The sequence below is a fragment of the Mustela lutreola genome, chromosome 5 (assembly GCF_030435805.1).
Source record: "Mustela lutreola isolate mMusLut2 chromosome 5, mMusLut2.pri, whole genome shotgun sequence".
Lineage (NCBI taxonomy): Eukaryota > Metazoa > Chordata > Mammalia > Carnivora > Mustelidae > Mustela > Mustela lutreola.
In genome coordinates, this window is record NC_081294.1 from 28,265,117 (window position 1) to 28,289,942 (window position 24,826).

The 24,826-nt window shown below is 37.5% G+C and overlaps 1 pseudogene; it reads right to left on the reverse strand.

The window, feature by feature from the left end:
- The window catches only part of LOC131831105 (UDP-glucuronosyltransferase 3A1-like), a 43,952-nt pseudogene extending 24,596 nt beyond the window's left edge, over window positions 1-19,356 (reverse strand).
- Between the last annotated feature and the right edge of the window lie 5,470 nt (window positions 19,357-24,826).

Sequence of the window (24,826 nt, forward strand, 5' to 3'; positions counted from 1 at the left end):
GCCATATGCACCCTGATGTTCATAGCAGCAATGTCCACAATAGCTAAACTGTGGAAAGAGCTGAGATACCCTTAACAGATGAATGGATAAAGAAGATATGGTCCATATATAAAATGGAATATCATTTAGGCATCAGAAAGGATGAATACCCAATTTTTGCATCAGCATGAATGGGACTAGAGGAGGTTATGCTGAGTGAAATAAGTCAGGCAGAGAAAGTCAATTATCATATGGTTTCATTTATTTGTGGAATATATGGAATAGCATGGAGGACATTAGGAGAAGGAAGGGAAAAATGAAGGGGGATTTCAGAGGGGGAGATGAACCATGAAAGACAACAGACTCTAAGAAACAAACTGAGAGTCTTAGAGGGGAGGGGTAACAGGGATGGGATAACCAGAGATGAGTACTAAGGAGGGCATGTATTGCATGGAGCGCTGGGTACTATACACAAATAATGAATCATGGAACACTACAATAAAAACTAATGATGTACTGTATTGTAACTAACATAATGTAATAAAAAGATTTAAAAAATTAAAATTTAAAAAAGCACAAGCTATGGCATGTCAGTTAAAATTCCTGAGAAGAACTATTGTTGCGTTGAAGATCTTTCCATCCCTACTGTCAAGGATGCAGTTTCATTTCCAGCATGACAGTACTGGAAACTTTCCCAAATACATGTTCCTACAGAGGTATATATGGAGGTGGGGAAGATTCTGAGACGATGGTGGAACACCAGGAATCTGTCTTCTGACCTAGACAACAATTCCACTTGCAGAATCTTCTAAAAAAACTATTTTGACACTCTGCAGTCAATTGATCACTTGCAACACCCAGGAGAAGTCTGTAAGTGTAAATTGCAGATAATTTCAGTTAGCTTCATCTCTTATCACAGTACAGTTACCCATTCCACCACCCCTCAGTCTCAAAGCAGGCAGCTGAACATGTGTTCAAAAAGCAGCTTACATACAGGTTTAAGGAGCCTACACAGGCAAAAAGGAGGTTCTTATCCAAATATCAGGTATCTGTGCTCTAATTGCTGATTGCTTCTTCTGATCAAAGAGGTATAGACAAAGAAGTCAGCAGCAATATTTTTGCAACACTGTCCCATTGTTGCAAGTACTTCCTCTTCTACTTGAATGGAATTCCAGGGAACTTAAAAGCCTAACACCATTTTTTCCCCTTATTTTTCTCATTTTGCCCTATTGAGAGAAAATATTAAAGGCTAGGATTTAAAATTTGAGTGTTGTAGTTTTAGCATGTTAAATAAATCCCCATGGCAACACACACAGAAAATAGCTACAGGATACACAAAAGGAAATCAGAAAGTAATTAAACATTTCACAACAAAGATTTGACTAAACACAAAACAAAGAGTAACACACAAAAATGAAGTATAAGAAGCTAAAAGACATATAGAAAACAATTATCAAAATGACAGAATGTAAGTCTTTCCTTACCAGTAATTTAAATGTAAATGGTTTAAACTCTCCAATCAGAAGACAAAGAATAGCAGAATGAACAAATCAAATCAAATAAGACTGCAAGAAACAAAGAAGGACATTATGTATTAATAAGGTTCAATATAGCAAGAAGATATACCTATTATGAACACATAACGCACATAACAAGAGACCATTAAATAGCTAAAGCAATAGCTGGCAGAATAGAGGGAGAAACAGACACTTCTATATAATCTTTGGACATTTCAACACCCACTCTCAATAATGGATAGAAAAACCTGAAAGAAGATCAGTAAAGAGACATAAGACTTACACACATTGATTCACTAGATGTAACGGACATATAAAACACACTCTACCCAAAAACAATAGTATACACGTTGCTCTCAAGGGTATGTGGTACATTTTCTAGCAGAGACCATATATTCAGTCACAAGTAAGTCTCAATGATTTTAAAAGATAGATATTATAAAATATAACTTTTCTGACCATATCAAGATGAAGTTAGTAATCGACAACAGAAGGAAAATTGGAAAATTCCAAGTTATGGAAATTAAACAACACTCTTTTAAATAACCAATGTGTCAAATCTGGAGAACTCACAAGGGAAATCAGAAAATATTTAGAGATGAATAGAAAATGAAAATGAAAATACAACATAACAAAATTTATGGGATGCACCAAAAGCAGTACTCAGAAGGAAATTTAAACCTGTATTATGCCTATATTACAAAAGAAAGCTCTTAAATCAATAACCTATTTTGCCCCTTAAAACACTGGGGAAGAAAGTGTACTAAACCTAAAATAAACAGAAGGTAGAATTAAAAGATTGTGGAAGAAACTAATAAAATTGGAATGCAAAATAAATAAGAACACAATGAAAGCCAATTCTTTGTAAAGTTCAAGAAAACTGATTAACAAAACAGAAAGAAACAAAGTACAAGGACCAGAAATGAGAGAAGGACTACCACTAATGCTGACAAAATGATAAAAAGAATTCTAGAATTCTATGAATTTTAGATGGCAATAAATTGGAAACATAGTTGAAATAAACAAATTCTTAGAAGACAGAAACTACCAAAGTTAACCTGACGAAGAAAATGACATTCTGAATAGACTATAAAGAAGAAAATTGTACCATTTTGGTAAAGAACACTGAATCTCTTGCCATTTAGATATCCAAAGTATAAATGAAGGTTAGACATGTGTCTAAGGACACAATATAAAGCCTTAACCAAGATTCTCCTTATCTTCTGCAGATTTTCAGACACTACTAATCATGATCAAGGCACTGATTAATTTCTGTACATGCACAAGCCTAATCTTCTTTGAACAAGACATTCAGTGAAACATTCAACTCCCTCACTAACCTCAGTCAGTAGGTCTCATAAAATGCCATGATGACTTATACAGATTCAAACTGAAATTAATGAAACATGGCACATTCTGGTCATCAGTCAAATGTGAAGGGAAACAGCCATTCCAGCCCCACCACTAACCACCATAAAAACCCAAACACATCCTCCTTTTCCTGCTCTTTTAATGTATGTTTAGACCAGCTTTGGAGATTCTTTACTCTCCCCTGTGAAGCCTCATTATGTTATTAATAAATCATTTATTAGCCTCCTGGTATGTATATAAAGCCATAAGTCTCAACATCCAAATCTAACTTTGGGATGGGGAGAGACATCCTGTCTCTCAGAGTGCCTAAAACAATTTAGGAAGAAATAATACTAATTCTACCCAAACTCTTCTAGAAAAATGAAAAAAAGAATATTACCCAATTCATTCTCTGAAGTAAGCATTGCATTGATAACAATGCCAGAAAAATAGAAAAAAAAAAGTTCCAAGAACACAACAATGTCCCATATGGTCACAGATATAATATTTTAAACCAAAATTTAACAAACCAAATCTAAAAATATGAAAACAGAAAGTACATTTTGACAAAGTGGGGATTGTCCCCAGAATATGAGTTAGTTTAACATTTGAAAACCACCTAGTAAAACTGATCATATTAAAAGAATAAATAAAAATCATATATACATATTAATACATGCAGTAAAAACATGAAATATATTTCCCCACCCCCTCAGTTTGTTTTGTGAGATTAAGAGTCACTTATGGTTTGTCTCCCTCCCAATCTCATCTTGTTTCATTGATTCTTCTCCTACCCACTTAAGCCCCCATGTTGCATCACCACGTGATTCACAGACCTGTACCCCTGGGGATAAAAATATATGTTCATAAAAAATAAAAAATTATATAAAAAAAAATATATATATATATATTTCCCCACACTAAAAATTGTGCTCTTCAAAAGACACTGCTAATAGTGTAAAAAAATCAGCCATGGACTGGCAAAGAACATTTGCAAAGTTTGTATCTGATAAAATACTTATATCCAAAGTATATATCAAGAACTGAAGACTCAATAAAGAGAAAAAAAAAAAGATCCAATTTAAAAATAGGCAAATTTGACAAACATTTCACCCGGAAAGATAAATGGATGACAAATAAGCCCAGGAGAAAAATGTTCAACATCATTAGTCACAAAGGAAATGCATATAGAAACCACAATGAAGCACAAGTAAACACTTACACAATGATGGCTAAAAGCAAAGACCAACCATACCAAGTATTGGCAAGGATGTGGTGTGCCGGGAACTTGCAGTCACTTCTGGTGAGAAGGCAGAATGTTACAGCCCCTGGGGAAACAGTGCGGCCATTTCTTAAGAAGTGAAACATACACCTAGCATATGGTTCAGCCACTGCACTCCTACTAATTAATCCAGATAAAAGATAGCCTACATTCCTTCAAAGTCTTGTACACAACTTTTCACTGCAGTCTTATCTGTAATAACTCAAAACAGGAGAAAACCCTAATGCCCACCAACAAGCAACTAACTAAGCACATTGTGGTAATCCATACAAAAAACATCATTCATCAAAAAAACCAAAATATTTTTGCTGAATGCACTAAACCAAAATATAAGGGGGCATAATTATGATCCCATTTCTATAAAATCTACATGATGCCATCTAACACATGGTGACATATCAGTGATGGATTGGCAATGGGAATAGAAAGGTGGGAAAGCTGGGAGGGGAGATGGCAGAAGGACATTAGACATCTTCTGGTAAAGAACAAATATATTTTTTATCTTGATGATGTTGATACTTTCACAGGTATAGATACATACATATGCTACCATATGTATATATCCAAAAATAACAAATTGTGAATATTGTTTCCATATAATGGTTTAAATAATGAAGATAAGAAACTTCAGTCTGCAGCCATGCAAAGGGAGAGGACTATATTAAAATTCTTACTTTAAACAACGAAATAAAACAAGACCAAATACATGTTAAAATGGTTTTTAGACATTGAACTCTAGGTAGTGCAAGATATTCACAAATGGCTGGTGAAAACATCCACAATACAGTTCAAGAAGGAGATACCCAGATGTAGCCTGACCATCTCTCTGAGTGGAGAACTTCTGATTTGGGGGAAGGCATGGCAGCTGGAACTCACAGGGAAGAATACCAGAATACACAAGAGAGCTGTAGGGAGAGAAAGCTCTGGGATTGGGGTCTTTCTGGGAACAGTCAATGAAAACATGGAGAAAACTACTCAAAGCACCATAAAAAATAAACAGAACAAAACCTAGAGGTTATACAGAGCCTCTTCTCAAGCCACTACTCAGTCTTGAAAACTTCCCAATCAGCTAGATAAAGGTGCATTTTGAACTAACTCCTGTTAGAGTTATGGAGTTAACTTTTCTCAATAGGTTCTAAAATTCAGAGGGAAAAGCTGTAATTTATTAAACTTTATAAACCTCAGCAATAAGAAACTGATCTCCTCTTGATAACAGCAGACTAGATACTAGGGTTTTGGGGTTTTTTTTTTAACTCCCAGGGCTAAGATGAAAAAAACATCTAGGTAGATAAACTGAGGATCCCATGAATCCAAAGCCTGAATCTCAACATAGGGCTTCCTAACATTAGCTGCTGATCTGCTCTCCTAACACCATACCCAACAAAAGCAGAACTAACTGGCTGAAGGGGTGGAATTGTCTGGTCAGGACAATTGTCCCTCTAGACAGAACTTTGCTTCAGGGTTTGTAGTAAAGCCTATGAGAATCAATGACATAACTGAACAGAAGAAAGAAAACCTGTCACTTGGGGAATGTCTACCTGGCAGAAGACAGCAAGCTCTTTTCGGAAAAGAAAGGGTCAGAACTGCAGGTCATTAAGTCCTCCATAAGTTGGCATCTTATACCTCTGACTTCAGTTATTAATAGAACAATCCACCATCTCAGCATTAGAAACAATAGCTACTTCAATTTTTCTGAAGTAATTTATTCATTAAAGTTGTAAATAAAAACCGCTTAAATAAGTTATCTGAGGGGTGCCTGGGTGGCTCAGTGGGTTAAAGCCTCTGCCTTCAGCTCAGGTCATGATCCCAGGGTCCTGGGATCGAGTCCCACATCAGGCTCTCTGCTCTGCAGGGAGCTTGCTTCCTCCTTCTCTCTCTGCCTGCCTCTCTGCCTACTTGTGATCTCTGTCTGTCAAATAAATAAATAAAATCTTTAAAAAAAAAAAAAAAAGAAGAAGTTATCTGAGAAGTAGTTAATACAGATTCAAGTTTCAATATTGAGTATTGAATAATCCAATCAAATGTTCCCTTATTTGCAGACCTCTTCCAAGATCAACTGCTGATGAGAAAAAAAAAATCCATTTCAAAAACCTCAGAAATTCTCAATGAATGGTAAATATTTCAAGAAACTCTGGACTATTAAAACTTGGAACCAAGAATAAAACTAAGGGAATCCATGGGTCCCCTGAATGGTTTGTAATTTTGAATGTGGGCATGTTTGTTAAAGAGGTAGAGGGTCTAAAGCTTTCAGCAGTTCCTCAATCTGTGGGTACCACCAAAATGAAATGATCATGGACTACAACTACCATGATTGGTAGTCAAGGAAAATACATAATCAGACTGATAATCAAGGCAGATAAGGGGATGTGTGTAAAAAAGATATCCAGTGAACAATATAGAACCCAATCTAGAAGGCAATTAAACAGTAAGAGAGTCTGAAGTTCATCTCTAGATTTTCATACCTGCTCAGACTTGTTTTTCATCAAAAATGATTAATTTTTGATTTTTTTAATTAAAGTTCCAGCAATTCTGAATGAGAAATCCAGAGCTTAAAGTTCCAGATCCACACAACTCTATTATTAACATGCTGTATGAACTTGAACAAATCTTTTGAGTTCTCTGAGCCTCTGTGTCCTTGTCTGTCAACAGAAAGACTTGACAACATTGATGAATTTCATCTTAAGTTCAAGCTTAAGTGGCTCAAGCACTTCTCCATCACTATGCACAAATCATGGGCAGCCAAGGACTTCTCAAGAATTTAGAATCATGTCATTGACAGATTCTGATCCTAGGATATTATTAAAAGACATCCTTTAAAAAATCTTTCTTAAAGTTCAGGTGTCATAGCAGGAGTAGAAAGAAACCTATGAAAAAGGAAGAATAACTTTCTTTATAGAAAGAATCTATAAATATGGCTGAACACTTCTGTTCAATACAAATTAAAGTCAAAGCACAGTAGTACTTTTCAAAATAATCAGTAATAATTTATAAAGGCTTGCCTGAAATGAAGTGACACCTAGGTAAGGGGGTAAACCATGTAGTTATAGCATGTGGAAGCCAGATCTACAGAGCCTGATAAGATACCAAAGAGGCAACACACACACACACACACACACACACACACACACACACACACACATTTTTTTCTACCCTGTCAGTACAACTAGATTCAAAAATATTTTGTGCTAAGTAGTGTTATACAAAAAACATTATATCTCTTTGCCTTCAATAGAAAAATTCAAGAATTCAATACTTACAAAACAAAAATGTACCTGGGATTAAAAAATCTCATCCATAAAGAAGCATAATGACATCATAGCCATGATCTTGAAGAATCTGAGATAACCGATCCAGCAGTAGATAATGGCTTCCACCTAGGAACAATACAAAATTTAATTTTTGCGAAGATGTGAACAGAGGGTCTGAAATTGATGTGGGAATGGGAAATCCAAGGTAAAAGGACAGAGAGTTGATGGTGAGCAGAGGAAGATGAGTTTCTTCAGTCTCCCTGTCTCACTTTAGGTAAGCAGCAGCTGAGATACCTAGAAACTGCCTGTGGCAATCCTCCATCAAAGACTTGTCTGTGATTATGGTCACCATACCAGTGTGAGGAGCTTCTCTAAACTAAGGCCTGAAGGAGTTTCTGATCTTGGTACATCGTGTATTTTAGCCAAGCCTTATGGAAACACCATGTCCTAAAGAAATAACTATACTGGTAGAAATCTCGAGACACTCATGTGTAAGAGGGAGGGAAACATTCCTATTGGACAACCAATCAGAGCTTGTTCTGGAATCTAGTGTAGGAGCCAGAAACAAGGGAACTTGAGTATCATTACAATAAACAGTACCTTGAGTTTCAGAGGGTTCAGATAGAGAGAAAAGTTGAATGCTTTGATTTGTTTACAAATGAATATTTTTATATTTCTGTAAGTCACAGATATCTTAAGAAAGAAGTTTCCTTAGTCTAAAATAGCAAACATTAGAGAACTAGCAGTGTTTAAAATGAGACACACTATAATCTTTTATTCATTTAGTCCCATGTTACTAATTTTGGTTTAGTTTGAATGCAGCTTTAGTTAGTTCTGGAAATTCTTACTCATTTCAGTTCTTATCTTAAAGATATTTAATACCTGTGTTGTCCTGAAAGTCCTTTATATGAATCTCCATTAAGGTGAAACTCATTTTGCAAGAGAATTAAAACAACTATAAATGACAAAAGCTCAAAATAGATATGGTTAAAGAGTTGATGAGATGAGAGTTTACAATATAGCTGGCAAGTAAATCAGGTTATTTCTGTAGTACATAACACTTCAATAATTAAAATAGCAAGTCAAAACATTAATGTATAGAACCTGTAGAACAGTTATAGCATTTACCCAAATGTAACCCAAGGTTTATCATTTGTTTAGCAGTACTTCCTGAGTAACTTAGCATACCAAGGAAAAGCCTAATGAGCTAAAGAGATTTCATTTATAATTTAAGTCTTGTCAACATTTGCTAAAATCTTATAAAGTTTTAAAGCACATACCTGAAAATAATTAGGGATGTTAAAGACCTGATGTAGGCAAAATGTGGAAAATGGTTTTTCTGGTCAGGCAAAGAGGAAACTGTTTACATTTTCTTCTTAACAGCAGGTCAATTAATCTAAGAAAACTTCATCTTTTTGAACAGAGAGAAAGCAGACTTTATACCAGTGTCTATTTAAAATTCACTTCAATATTAGTCCATTCCTACCATACCTAAAATTCCATTGCAAAATTTTCCCTTCAGAAACCTTCTACAACTTTCCTTTGCCTTCAGATTGTGTCCCATTCCATTTCTTTCCAAACAACCATCTCCTCAAAAAAATGCATTTCCATTCCTTATCTTTCTTACGTATCTCCTACTTTTCCACATACAGAGTTGTTTCCTTTATTTCCATCAGTCTTAGTTACAGTTAGCAGAATTTCATATTCTTAGAAACACCTTAGTCTCTATAGACAGTTAAGTATTAACCAATTGTGAACTGTTACAACAGAATTCTTTAGACAGCACATTTATGAATCAGTTAAGCACAAAATATGTTTACCATATTTAATTTAAATATTTACATATTTAAATATTCTTAGTTTCTTTGCAGTAAGTCAAAATTACAATTATTTTGGAACCTTGTAGTCAACTTCCAGAGAAGGATGTAACTGTAAATTGCATATAATTTTAGTTAATTTCAGTTATTCCAGCAATGTTCACAGTACCAGCCACCCATCCCAAACATACATCTCATGGCAGGCAGCTGAATATATGCTCATAAAGCAGTTTACACACAGGTTTCAGGAGCCAGAGTGGGTAAAAAGGATGTTCTCCAAATCTCAGGTGTCTGTGCTTTGACTATGAATTGCTACTTCTGATCACATAGGTACAGACAAAGAGAAGGCAGTGATGCTTTTGCACCATGCTATATTTTTTTCAAGCACATTTTGTTCTGGCTGAATAAACTTCTACGGGTCTTAAGAGACTGTTATCTGTTTTTTTCTCCCTGACTTTTCTCTTTTTCCTCTTATGGGAGACAAACATTAAGGGCTAGGATATTGGACAAAAACTACATATATGATGAAAATTAGAAAGTGTCTGTTCATGTCACTAAAAGGCTCAGAAAAGACCTAAGAAAACAAAAATTTACAACTCACACTGATGTTCACCCAAAGGCAGCCTAAAACAACCACAAAATAAAAACAATAAACAAAATTAATTTTAAAAATCTGCAAATCCTGGGGAAAAGAGGAGAGTCTAATCTCCAGATTTAACACATTGTTAAATTCAACAGGTCAGTATTCAACAAAAAACTCAAGAGATACCAAACAACAGGAAACACCCTAATTCAGAGGAAAGTAATAAATTAACAAACTGTCTCTGAGAAAGACCTGATGGCAGATATATTAGACTATGACTTTAAAATAAGGGCCATATGGACCACATTTTCTTTATCCATTCGTCCGTTGAAGGGCATCTTGGTTTTTTCCATAGTTTGGCAACCATGGCCATTGCTGCTATAAACATTGGGGTACAGATGGCTCTTCTTTGCACTACATCTGTATCTTTGGGATAAATACCCAGGAGTGCAATGGCAGGGTCATAGGGAAGTTCTATTTTTAATTTCTTGAGGAGTCTCCATACTGTTCTCCAAAGAGGCTGCACCAACCTGCATTCCCACCAACAGTGGAAGAGGGTTCCCCTTTCTCCACATCCCCTCCAACACATGTTGTTTCCTGTCTTGTTAATTTTGGCCATTCTAACTGGTGTAAGGTGATATCTCAATGTGGGGTTTTTTTTTTTTTAAGATTTTATTTATTTTGACAGACAGAAATCACAGGGAGGCAGAGAGGCAGAGAGAGAGGAAAGGAAGCAGACTCCCTTATGAGCAGAGAGCCCGATGCGGGGCTCGATCCCCGGACCCCGGGATTATGACCTGAGCCGAAGGCAGAGGCTTTAACCCACTGAGCCACCCAGGTGCCCCTCAATGTGGTTTTAATTTGAATCTCCCTGAGGACTAGTGATGATGAACATTTTTTCATGTGACTGATAGCCATTTGTATGTCTTCATTGGAGAAGTGTCTGTCCATATTTTAGATATGATTGCCTGTTTTGTGTCTGTTGAGTTTGAGGAGTTCATTATAGATCCTGGATATCAACCTTTTGTCTGTACTGTCATTTGCAAATATCTTCTCCCATTCCGTAGGTTGCCTCTTTGTTTTTTTGACTGTTTCCTTTGCTGTGCAGAAGCTTTTGATTTTGATGAAGTCCCAAAAGTTTATTTTGGCTTTTGTTTCCTTTGCCTTTGGAGACATATCTGGAAAGAAGTTGCTGTGGCTGATATCGAAGAGATTACTGCCTATGTTCTCCTTAAGGATTCTGATGGATTCCTGTCTCACATTGAGGTCTTTTATCCATTTTGAGTTTATCTTTGTGTACAGTGTAAGAGAATGGTCGAGTTTCATTCTTCTACATATAGTTGTCCAGTTTTCCCGGCACCATTTATTGAAGAGACTTTTTTCCACTGTATATTTTTTCCTGTTTTGTCGAAGATTAATTGACCATAGAGTTGAGGATCCATATCTGGGCTCTCTATTCTGTTCCACTGGTCTATGTGTCTGTTTTTATGCCAGTACCATGCTGTCCTGGTGACCACAGCTACACTATGGAGTATTATGCCTCCATCAAAAAGGATGAATACCCAACTTTTGTAGCAACATGGATGGGACTGGAAGAGATTAGGCTGAGTGAAATAAGTCAAGCAGAGAGAGTCAATTATCAGATGGTTTCACTTATTTGTGGGGCATAACAAATAGATGGAGGACATAGGGAGTTAGAGAGGAGAAGGGAGTTGGGGGAAATTGGAAGGGGTGGTGAACCATGAGAGACTATGGACTCTGAAAAACAATCTGAGGGGTTTGAAGTGGTGGGTGGGTGGGAGGTTGGGGTACCAGGTGGTGGGTATTATAGAGGGCACAGATTGCATAGAGCACTGGGTATGGTGCAAAAATAATGAATACTGTTATGCTGAAAATAAATTTAAAAAAATCCACACAATGCTATCTAACATATGGTAACATATTAGTGATAGATAGGCAATGAGAATAGAAAGGTGGGAGAGCTGGGAGGGGAGATTGCAGAAGGACATTAGAGATATTCTGGTGGAGGAACAAATATATTTGTTATCTTGATGATGTTGATGGTTTCAGAGGTATATACACACATGTGAGTGTATATATATATATATATATATATATTTGTGCACATATATGTGTATCTCAGCATTTGTATATGCCCAAATATATCAAATTGTAATTTTTAAATAGATGCAGTTTATTATATGCCGATATTACTTAAATACAGGTTGGAATAATGAAGATAAGGAACTTCGGTCTGTGGCCACAAGAAGACGACAGGACCATATTGAAATTCTGACTTTAAACAACTAAATAAAACCAGACCAAATACATGTTAAAATGGTTTTTAGACATTGCACCCCAGGTAGTGTAGGACATTCATTGATACCTGGGGAAAACTTCCAAGATACAACTCATGGAGGAGATACCCAGATCTGGCCTGGCCATCTCCCTGTGGGAGCACTTCAGATTTGGGGGAGGACATGGCAGCTGGAACTCACAGGGCAGAAAACCAGAATACCAAAAGAGAGCTGTAGGGAGAGAAAGCTCTGGAGTTTGGGGTCTTCCTGAAAACAATTATTGCAAACATGGGAGAAAACTACCCAGGACACCATAACGAATAAACAGAACAAAACCCAGAGGTTATAGAGAGACTCTACTAAAGCTACTACTCAGCCTTGACAGTTAATGAAGATCTAAGGAAAGCTCCCCGATCAGCTAGATAAAGGTGCATTTTGATCTAACTTCTGTAGATTTTTCTCAATTGATTCCAAAATTCAGAGGGAATGTTGGTTGTAATTTATTAAACTCTATGAACCCCAGTAATAAGATCTGACCTGGGGGTAACTGGGTGGCTCAGTTGGTTAAGTGTCCAACTGTTGGGTTCAGCTCAGGTCATGATTTCATGTTCCTGAGATAAAGCTCAGCACTAGATCCATGCTCAGAAGAGTCACTTGGGATTCTCTCCCACCCCCTCTGCATTTCCCCTCCCCCCTCTCTCTCTTTCTCTCTCTCTCTCTCATAAATAAATAATAAATGAATAAATAAATATTTTTTTTAAAAAGGAGAGAAAGAAAGAAATTGACCTCACCCTGATAACAGCCGACTAAGATACTGGGATTTTTAACTCCCAGGCTAAGGTGAGCACTATTTGATAGATTATCTGAGGAACCTATGAATCCAATCAAAGCCTGAATTCCAACATAGGGCTTCCTTGCATTATCTTCTGATCTTCTCTCCTACAACCATATTCAACAAAAGCAGAACTAGCTGACTAAAGGGGTGGAACTGTCTGGTCATGATGATGTCCCTCCAGATAACTTTGCTTCAGTGATTTTAGGCAAGCCCTTGAGCATCAATGATGTAACAGATCCCCCAAAACAAAGAAGACCTGTCACTTGGGCAATATCTACCTGGTAGAGAAGTAGAGCAAGCTCTCTTAGGAAAAGGAAGAGTCAGAACTGCAGACAACTAATTCTTCTAGGGTGGCATTTTATACTTCTGATTTCAGTTAGTGATTGAAATAATCTTACAGGGGCACCTGGGTGGCTCAGTGGGTTGGGCCTCTGCCTTCCACTCGAGTCATGATCTCAAGGTCCTGGGATCGAACCCCGCATTGGGGTCTCTGCTTCCCCCTCTCTCTCTGCCTGTCTCTCTGCCTGCTTGTGATCTCTCTCTCTCAAATAAATAAATAAATAAATAAAATCTTAAAAAAAAAGAAAAAGAAATAATCTTATAAGTCAATATTAGAAACTGAGGTTAATTCATTATTTCTGACGTCATTTATTCATTAAAGTTGTACATAATAACCTTATGAGGAAGTTATCCAAGCAGGTAGTCAATGTAGGTTCAAAAGTTTCAATATTGAGTGTTGAATCGGGTCAACAAAAGTAATCCAATCACGTGTTCCCTTATTTGCAAGCCTCTACCAAAGTCTACTGCTGAAGAGAAAAATAAATAATCCATTTCTAAATCTCAGAAATTCCCGGTGAATGGTAAATATTGCAAGAAACTCTGGACTATTAAAACTTAGAACCAAGAACAAAACTAAGGGAATCCATGGGTCCTCTGAATGGTTTGTAAGTTTTGAGTGTGTGTAAAGAGTTAGAGGATCTAAAGCTTTCAGCAGCTTCTCAATCTGTGGGAACCACCAAAATGAAATGATAATGGCCTACAACTACCATGGTTGGCAGTCAAGGCAAATACACAATCAAACTGACAAGGCAGATACAAAGGGATGTGTACAGAAAGGAAATCTAGTGAACAATATAGTACTTAATCCAGAGGGTGATTAAACAGCAACAGAGCCTGAAGTTCATCTTCAGAATTTCATAATTGCTCAGACTTGTTTTTCATCAACAATCATTAGTTTTGGATTTTTTAAAATTAAAGTCTCAGCAAGTTTGAATGAGACACCCAGAGCTTAAAGTTCTGGATCCACCCACTCTATTATTAACCTGCTATGTGGAATTGAACAAATCTTTTGAGTTCTCTGGTCCTCTGTGTCCTTGTCTGTCAACAGAGAAGATTTCTCAAGATTGATGAGCTTCATCTTAGCTATAGATTTTTTTGGATTTTCTTAATTCAGATTCAATTAGTCAACATATAATACATCATTATTTTTGATGTAATGTTCAATGGTTCATTAGTTACATATAACACCTTACACTAGTTAGAATGGCTAAAATTAACAAGACAGGGAACAACAAATGTTGGCAAGGATGTGGAGAAAGGAAACCCTCTTACACTGTTTGTGGGAATGAAAGGCGGTACAGCCACTCTGGAAAACAGTATGGAAGTTCCTCAAGATGTTAAATAGAGCTACCCTACAACTCAGCAATGGCACTACTGGGTATTTAGACCAAGGACTCAAGAACTTCTGACATCATTATGCACAAGTCATGGGCAGCCAGAGACACTCAAGAATATAGGCTCATCTCATTGATAGGTCTGATCCTAGGACATGATTAAAAGACATCCTTTAAAAATGCTTTCTTAAAAGTTCAGGTCTCATAACAGGAGTAGAAAGTAACATATGAAACAAGAAGAGCAGCTCTCCTTAAATAACAAAAACTGTAAATATGGCTGAACAATTCTGTTCAACACAATTAAAGGCACACCACAGAGTAGAGTTATCAAAATGAACAATAATGATATACAGAGTTTTGCCTAGATGAAGTGACACCTAGCTGAGGGGGTAAAACATGGAGTTATGACATGCAGAGGCCAGATCTACAAATCTTAATATGATATCCAGGAGATAACATGAACATACATGCACATATTTTCCCCCTTTATTCAATATAGCTATATTCAAACAGATTTTGTGCTAAGCAGTGTTATACAGAAGACATAGTCTCTCTGGGATAGAAGAATTCAATGATTACAAAAAACAAACGAACAAACAAAAACACACCTGGGATTAAAAATTCTTCTCCATAGATTCTTCTCCTACCCACTTAAGCCCCCAACAAGATGGGATTGGGAGGGAGACAAACCATAAGTGACTCTTAATCTCACAAAACAAACTGAGGGTTGCTGGGGGGAGGGGGGTTGGAAGAAGGGGGTGGGATTACGGACATTGGGGAGGGTATGTGCTTTGGTGAGTGCTGTGAAGTGTGTAAACCTGGTGATTCACAGACCTGTACCCCTGGGGATAAAAATATATGTTTATAAAAAATAAAAAATTAAAAAAAAAATTCTTCTCCATAAAAAAGCATAGTGACATTGTAACCATGATCTTGAAGAATCTGAGATACCCAGTCCTGCAGTAGATAATGGCTTCCACCTAGGAAAAACACAAAATTTCATTTTGTAAAAATGAGAATGGAGGGTCTGAAATTGATGTGTTGGATAGAGAAATCCAAGGTAAGAGGGCATAGAGTTGACTGTGAGCAGAGGAAGATGAGTTTCTTCAGTCCCCCTGTAGCAGTTTGAGTAAGCAGCAGCCAAGACACTTACCCAGTGTGTGTCCAAATCCCAACCAGTGTAAATGCTCCATCAAGATTTCCTTTTGTGATTCAAGGTCTCCATGTCACTGTGACAAGCTTCTCTACTTAGGCCTTAGGAGTTCCTGATCCTAGGTACATACTGATATTAGCCAGCTCTTACGGGGACACAGTGGAAATTAGGCACATTACTATGGAGGAGAGTGGGAAGAGTTCCCATTGAACAACTGGTCAGAGATCTTTATGGAATAATTCCCTTAGGAAATTTATGTTAGAGTCAGACCCAGAAACTGGGAACTTGAATATCAGACTGAGAAATAGTCGTTGGAGCATGAGGAGGTAGACCCACCACTTAGAACCCAAATCCCTGAGATTCAAAAATATTTGACAGGATGTTTCCAATTGGAGCTTGAAAATTGCTGAGTATGAAATTAAGTCATTCAGGACAACTGTGGACCTTTGGATGGAACTACAGAATCCTACACATGATAGGTTTGGATATCACCCATCTTAAGATTCCTGAGATTCTAATGAAGAGGAAGTTTGATCCTCTAGGGTGGTACGGGTTCTATCAATGCAATGACTGTGAAAGACCATAAGCCACCATGGAGATTTTTGTTGACTCTATGGATCTTGGCAGCAGAAAAAGTCAGAGTAGGAAGAAAGCTATAGACTTTGCCCACGTGGGAAGTGATGGTTATTTGGAAGATGAAGATCTCATGATTACTAAGTAGGCAAGAGGGATGTCAGACTACAGTAATGGTGTGTATCTGTGGAAATTACTCTAGTTTTTTATATCTATACTGTGTTGGCTGGGGTAATGCCAGTTATATATAACACAAACCCCTCTCCTCCTCAGACTGCCTTCAATGGATCACATTAAATCCTTGAGAAAAATGGATGCAGGGAAGAAGCCATCCACAGAGGCAGCCATTCCTGAGGGTATTGGGGAAACCAGTGCATTCTGGACCAGAGGTGGGGTTTCTAGCTCTTCTAAACCATACGTGCTCCCTCCCAGAATCCAGAGAACACGTACTTTAAAAATACTTTTGTTCTGCCACCTTTTTCACCAAAAATAGTTTTAAAATAGAAAACAGTTTTTTTAAATACTGGTTTTTAGGAATCCCCACTGTAAAGTGTAGATTCTGAGGAAGAGGATCATTTTGAGGTAAGAAATAGTGAGTAAAGTCCGAATTTGTCCATCAGGGAGGTCTGGTGTGCTCTTGCAAAATGCCCCTCATTTCCCTGACCCTCAGGTTCCCGGTCAGGAAATAAATTAGGGATATCCAATTAGATGAACTTGGTGGTTTCTTCTAGCTCTAGGATCCCCAGATACATAGGGATTTAAAGTGATCCCAGTAGCCCCCTATCCTTTCACAGTGGGTCCAAAATATTCTTGGGGGAAACTCCATCCTATGGTAACTCATTATCCTAATAAGTGTGCCTGTTGCCCTTCTGTTCCCATTGGGGAAAAGTAAGGGGACAAATTTCATTGACAAAATTAACTGCTTCACTGTCCTTTAAAAGCTTCCAGCAGCACAGGCAAAAGAGAGAGGGACTCTAAGAATTTGATTGTCCTCTGCTCTGCCAGTCTTCTAGGTGTCCTATCACTGACACATTTTTAGTCTGCGCTGTCTCCAAGACCCTAAAACTGACCTCACCATCCACTTTCTACTGGTATCTACTCCACACCCCCAGATTTTTAGGGTGTGCCTCTGAAAGTATCTTCTTTCACTAGAGTAGATGGCTTAAGGTCTCCAGGTCAGTCTGGAACTAAATTCTGGCCCCAGATATGCACAATGGGAAACCCTTCCAGAGAGGATAAAATGAGATGAAAGGACACAACTGATTTCTCCACAACTATCTTCCCTATCCCCAGCAGTAGAAACTCCACTCTGAAACTCCAGGCCCCCTCCCTCTTCTTCTTCCTCTAACCTAGGACTCAAGCCCTGTAAGGAAAACCACATAGAATGACCCTCTGACCTATGGCATGTGTCTGAGTCCTAGAGCAGGTACATGGGGTGCACCAGACTCTGATTCTCCTGCCAAACACTCACCCAGTGAGAATGTAGTCAGAATTTTGATGGCCTCTGAGAGCAGGAACCCAGGCAGAAGGAAGCCTACTAGCAACAACATTCCCTTCCCCGCCATGCTAGCTCCCGTACCAGCTGTGTCACCCAGCCCTGTGCCCAGATCCCTGTGCCCTGAGCCCTGCACAGTGACCTGTGGGCTCTGGGGACACATGCTGCACTGGCAATCAAGGAAATGTGCTGACAGGCAGCTAGGGAAGAGGAGAGGGGTGGATCCCAACTGTCTTCTCTTCTGTTTGTCACTTCTGGCCCTTCTGCTCCTCCTCCCAGGGTGCCTACTCTACTGGCCAATCTGTCCTCACCCTCTCTAACCTGGAGCGGTGAGAAGGAGGAGTTAGTGAACTCTCCTTAACTCCTCTCTGTCCCTGTAATCACTGCACTCTCCACAGAGAAGAGACTCTGAACCAGGCGCGTAGGGACCTTAGGAAGTCACTTCCAAGATAGTTCCATCTCCAGGTGACTCAGTTCAATTTCCATTTTAGGGACATTTTTATGAATTTTCCACGTCCGAACTGTTCTATTGACCTCATTGTGACATCCCCATGCCCCAATGCCCCAGGTACTTGCTTAAAATCTTTGCTAGTGTTCCAATATCAAGATCCCCAAAGCTGATTCCCAAAGAAAAACTGCCTACACTTATTGCTCAAAGAATTTCTTTGGAAAATAACCTGTTGATGACAAGTGCCAGGGTCCCCTAAATCTTAAGCTCCACTAGAAGGCTAGGTCTTGACCTGAAGTACTAAGTCTCTAAAGGTCAGTCTATAATTCTGAATGGGCATGACAAAACAAGACTGGGTGGTGGGGCACCAAGAAGTTCTAATCTTATAAATGCTTGAAATCCTTTCTTAGAAAGATTAGAAAACTCTCCAAACATTATTCCAGTTTTCCCTTATACTATGTGATTGCATGCGTGTGCATTCACAATTATCAACCGTTCAGGTATTCTACCTTCCCTATGAAAAACTTAATCTGCATTAGGAAGGCACCATTTAATGTTTATCTAATCATGGTATTTTATCTACAAACCTTATTCGAACCCCTCCCCTTGTCTGATTAATATCCTGTGATGTGATATGAATTTGCTGGTGCAGGAGCCAACCCAGGATCACTTATTACATTTACTTATCATGTCTATTCATCTCCTTTAGTGAGGATTGGTTCTCACCCCCTCTTTGTCTTTCATGTCATTGATATTTTAAAGACTACAAGCTGCTTATTTTGTGTGATGGATCCCAAGTTAGATTTGCCTGATGTTTCTCATTATACTTCAGGGATACTACAAAGGTGCTGTTGATTCCATCTCAGTGAGTCACGATGGGAAGCACGTGATGTCAGATGGTCCTGTCATTAAAGATGATAACTATCCTTTGTTTAAGGGGGTACTCACCAAGATTCTCCACTGTAAAGTTGTTATTTTCTAACCCTATAATTAGGAAGATGTGGGGAGACATTTTGAAGCTGTGTAAATATTCTGTTTCTATCAAATTTCCCTCACTCATTTTATCATCTTTCATATTTCTTACCTGAAGCAATCATTGCCGTCATGATGGCTTATCAATTATTTTAATTGAATTTTTCTTTCTTTTTTTCATGTAACATTGTATTGTTACAAAAACCTTTCTCTTTCCCCCTCTATCTGGTTATCGATCCATCCATCCATCAATCTATTTGCCTATCATCAGTCTGTATCAATCTGTTGTTATTATTTATTCACCAATTTATATTTATTCAGTGGTCTATCATCTTTTACTCTCACCATGTATTGGGTTACTCCTGTTTAACCTCAACCATTTTGGAACTTTTTCTTTATTTCTTGCACATAATTTCTTGACTCCTCTTATACTTTTCTTGTCTCTGTCTTAAATTCTTCCATTTCTCAGTTCTTTTTTAGTAAGAAATGATACTCACAAACCTGGATATGGTTGGCAGAAGTGCTCATTGTTAATGAAGCTCCTTTGCTTATAACTGTTTTCAGTGGACAGAATTAATCGATAGATACAGATATGAACAAAATTTTACGTATGTACATTGCCATGTTTGTATTTGTGAAAAATTGTGAATTCATACTGATACCTTCCAATCCAATACACCACTACAGAGGTGATTTTAAGCCTCTCCATTTCCACATTAGTAAATTCCCTTCCTAAGACTGAGAAATCTCCTTTCAACATCTTTGGTATATTTACTCATTTGCTCAGTCGTGCTATGCACTGGAAAGTTTACCATGTACTCATCCACCAACTGTGAGTATCAGCCCTACCCAACATACTACTCAAAAAATAGTCTTCTCAAAAACAGACGTTTTGCAGTTCTTTTTTCCTTTAGATTGACAAGACAGATATTCAAAGCAATATGTGCAAAATGCAGTTGTGTTCACTCATGTTTTTTTAGTACACGCAATTATGTTACTACATTTGAAAGCGTTTTAAGGCGTGCCTGGGTGACTCAGTTGGTTAAGTGTCTGCCTTCAGCTCAAGTCATTTTCTCAGTATCCTGTGATCAAGCAGGCATCAGGCTTCCTGCTCAGCAGAGTCTGCTTCTCTCTCTCTCTCTCCCCCATCCTCACTTTACCCCTCCCCACTGCATATTCTCTCTCTTTAAAAAAAAATAATAAAATCTTTAAAAAGAAAAAAAGAAACATTTGAGTTCTCTTCTTTTTGTTTGTATTCTATTATAGAGTTTTCTTCACCATTATTTTGGGGTTTTTTTATTTATTTTTTATTTATTTTCAGCATAACAGTATTTATTATTTTTGCACCACACCCAGTGCTCCATGCTATCCGTGCCCTCTATAATATGTAAAATACTAATGTGATTTGGAAAACCAAACTATGTAAACAAAGAAATCACTAGGCCTGCATTTGTTTCCCTGACCTTCATGCTATTCAAAAATAGCTTTATAGATCATCTATCACATTACTCTGTCTTTTCCTTCCTCTCCTTTTTTTTTTGCAAAGAAATGCAGATAGATTTATATTTTTACTCTCTCTCTCCTTTCTCTTGTCTTAAAAATAAAAGTTAGCTTACTATATTTATCTTTAGACTATATTCTTTCTTACTTTGTAGATTACAATCCAGTCACCATATGTTTAAAGTTGTCTTGTTCAGTATAGTTTATAGCTGCCTACGATTTTGATGTGTGCATATACCTGCATAGGTAAATTTACATAGCTTTATCCCATAATTTTAATAGTTTTTTTAAATGTTGGGAATAGTAGTCCTGTATATGTGATGAAAGTTACATATATGTTACATATATGTGGCATATATACATATGTAACATATATACATAAAGCTACATGTATACATATGTTACATATAACATGAAAGTTACATATATTTTTCTCACTATTTTCTTTTTTTGAGGAGGGTGGGAAGAAGTTTCCTATATTTACTTGTTTTTTCCTTTTTTCTTAATTAATGAATCATTCAACACTACATATGTACTAAATACAGTTCATACTAAATACAGTTCATATATAGTTTTTGATGCAGTGTTCAATGATTCATTAGTTAAGTATAACATTCAGTGCTCATCACAACACATGCCCTCCTCAATACCCATCCCCTTTATTACCCCCCTCCTCCTATCCTTCTCCCCTCTGAAACCCCCAGATTTTTTCTTGGGGTCCATAGTCTTTCATGGTTCATCTTCCTCTCTGATTTTTCCCCCTTTCAGATTTCCCTCCCTTCCCCTATGGTCCTCTGTGCTAGTGCTTATGTTCCACATATGACTGAAACCATATGATAATTGTCTTTCTCTCCTTGACTTACTTCACTTAGCATAACCCCTCCAGTTCCATCCATGTCAGAAAGGTATTCATCCTTTCTGATGGTGGAATAATATTTCATTGTGTATATGTACTACTTCTTTATCATTCATCTGTTGAAGGGCATCTCAGCTCCTTCTACACTTTGGCTGTTATGGACATTGCTGCTATAAACTTTGGGGTGCACATGCCCATTCTTTTTAATACATCTGTATCTTTGGGGTCAATACCCAGAAGTGAAGTTGCTGGGCCAATGGTAGCTCTATTCTTAACATCTTGAGGAGCCACCATACTGTTTTCCAGACTGGCTGTACCAGCTTGCATTCCCAACAGTGTAAGAGGGTTTCCCCTTTCTCCACATCCTTGAATTTGTTGCTTCCTGTTTTGTTACTTTTAGCCAGTCTAACTGGTGCAAGGTGGCATCTCATTGTGGTTTTGACTTGTGTTTCCCTGATGGCTAGTAATGTTGAGCATTTTTTCATGTGTCTGTTAGCCATTTGTATGTCTTTTCTGGAGAAGTGTCTCTTGCATTATTAGTTTTTTGAGTGTTGAGTTTGTATTTTGGCCCGACTTGTGGTGATTTAACCATGCAAAAAAGCTTTAATGTTGTCAAATTACATTAGTTGACTTTTCTTTGTGGCATCAGGATTTTTAAGTCGCATTTTGAAAGTCTTACCATATACCCTTCTTATGGAGAAATTCACCATTTTCTGTTAGACTCAGTATGTTGTCGTTTTTGTACTAAATATCTAATGTGTTTAAAGTCAACTTTTAGATATGTTGTGAAATATGGATCAAATATGGTCTTTTTTCTAAAAGATTATCTGGTCATTTCAGCATTGTTTGTTCAAGCTACCATGCCATGTGCTATAACAACAAGATAAATAGAACCCATTCCTGACTGTCAGGGTCTTAGAGTATCTAAATACAGACACATAAATGTTAAAAATTTCAATATAGCAAAAAAAAATGCTTCAAAAGAGGATATACGGTGAGCTCTGTTGCAGGCACCAAAGTAAAGTCTAGTCACGCTAATGTGAACATAAAGGTGAAATAAATCTTTGCTAGGAAGAACACGGGGAAGTCTTTTGTTCCAGTGAAAGCATAATGGCATTTCTTGGAGAGGACAGAGCTAGGTCAAAGACAGAAGGGTACAAAAAATATGATGTGTTGGAGTAGGTAGAAAAAAACTTCCCTCCTTAGGTAGATTATATCAAGATCCTCTGAATCCTCTTCCAGACTAAGATTCAACTTTGGCCTGCTGCCCTGCCCTTAGTCCACTAAGCCCACTTTTAGCAAAGAATCTGCATCTTCCAAAGGCCCAGAATGGTGCCTTCTACAAACATAAAATCAGTCAATGTTAGCTGAGCCATATTGTTGAACTGGGTAAAATGTACTCATATTAAGGATATTCAAAATACGAAATCTACTTTTCAGAAAGAGCTAGTTTTTTGAATTAAGGAGAACTAGCTTAAGACAACAAGTATTTCATTTACCTTCTTTTGCATGGGTAATTACATAAGTAATTTTTCATGTGATTACTGGCCATTTACATATCTTTTTTGTGAAGCGTTCAACATTTTTTGTCCATTTTTGTATGGGTTATAATAATGTATAGATATTCTAGATACAATTTTTTTGAAAAATGTGTGGCAATATTTTCTCCTAGTCTATGGTTTAATTTTTGTCTTCTCATGTATGCCTTTAGAAGATTGAAAGTTTTTCACTTCGGTAAAATCCAATTTATCCCTCTTTCTGTGATTTGAGCTTATGTGATCTGAAGAGCAAATCTCCACAATATTAAGACTACAGGGACTTGGAGCACCTGAGTGGCTCAGTGGGTAAAAGCCTCTGTCTTTGGCTCAGGTCATGATCTCAGATCCTGGGATTGAGCCCTGCATCGGGCTCTCTGCTCAGTGGGAAGACAGCTTCCCCCACCCCCACCCCCCCCCGCCTGCCTCTCTGCCTACTTGTAATCCCTGTCTGTCAAATAAATAAATAAAATCTTAAAAAAAAAAAAAAAGACTATGCTGACTTTCCTTTAGAATGTTCATAGCAACATTTAGATCAATGATACACTCTGGGTTAATGTTTATGTATATGGTACACAGTAATAGTCAGTGCCCTGATGTAGGTAACTAAAAAAAATCAAAGACTCTTCCAACTTGCCAAAGAGATTTTTCTTTTCCCATTGACTGGTCTTTGCACCTTATTCATAAATCAAGTGAGCATTTCTGTGTGAATCTATTTCAGATTTTTCAAGATACATTTGGAGTAGTAGCTAGAAATAAATCACAGAAGGCTTGTATTCCATGCCATGGAAGCCAACAAAGGATCTGAACCAGGGAATGATGAGATCAGATGTCCATACCATCAAGGCCTTGCTGACAGACTGCTCCATGGAGAAGGTTTTGATGAAATGAGACTGGAGGCATCAGCCTGGCTCACTGGCTGCCTTTGATCAGAATCCCTGGATGGAAGTGGAACTCAAAAAGAAGCAGACACAAAGTTGGCCTTACTGAATTACAAGTGTTTGAGAGGATGACATGGTGGGAGTAGGAATAGGGTTCATCAGCTGGAAGCTATCTGTCAGTCATTTTGTTGATTATGAGGGGGAAAAACCATGGCTATGAATTCTCATGACAAGACAGGGAAAGCTTCAAGTCTGCCTCTGAAGGAACTGTTACCAGAGATAAATTTCAGAGATTTCATAAAAATTTAAGAATTGAATTATAAACACACATACACACTAAAAGTTTAAAATGGTTAATTTTATCTTGAAGAAGTCCCAAAAGTTCATTTTCACATTTGTTTCCTTTGCCTTTGAAGACATGTCTTGAAAGAAGTTGCTGTGGCTGATGAAGAGCTGATTGCCTATGTTCTTCTCTAGGATTTTGATAGATTCCTGCTTCACATTGAGGTTTTTTATCCATTTTGAGTTTATCTTTGTGTATAGTATAAGAGAGTAGTCAAGTTTTATTTTATACATAGATATCCAATTTTCCCAGAACCATTTATTGAAGAGACCATCTTTTTTTCCACCAGATATTTTTTCCTGCTTTGTTGGAGATATTTAACCATAGAGTTGCAGGTCCATTTCTAGACTCTCTACTCTGTTCCACTGGTTTATGTGTCTGTTTTTGTGCCAGTATCATGCTGTCTTGGTGATCACAGCCTTGTAATAAAGCTTCTATGCAGCAAAGGAAACAGTCAACAAACAAAGAGGCAACCCACAGAATGGGAGA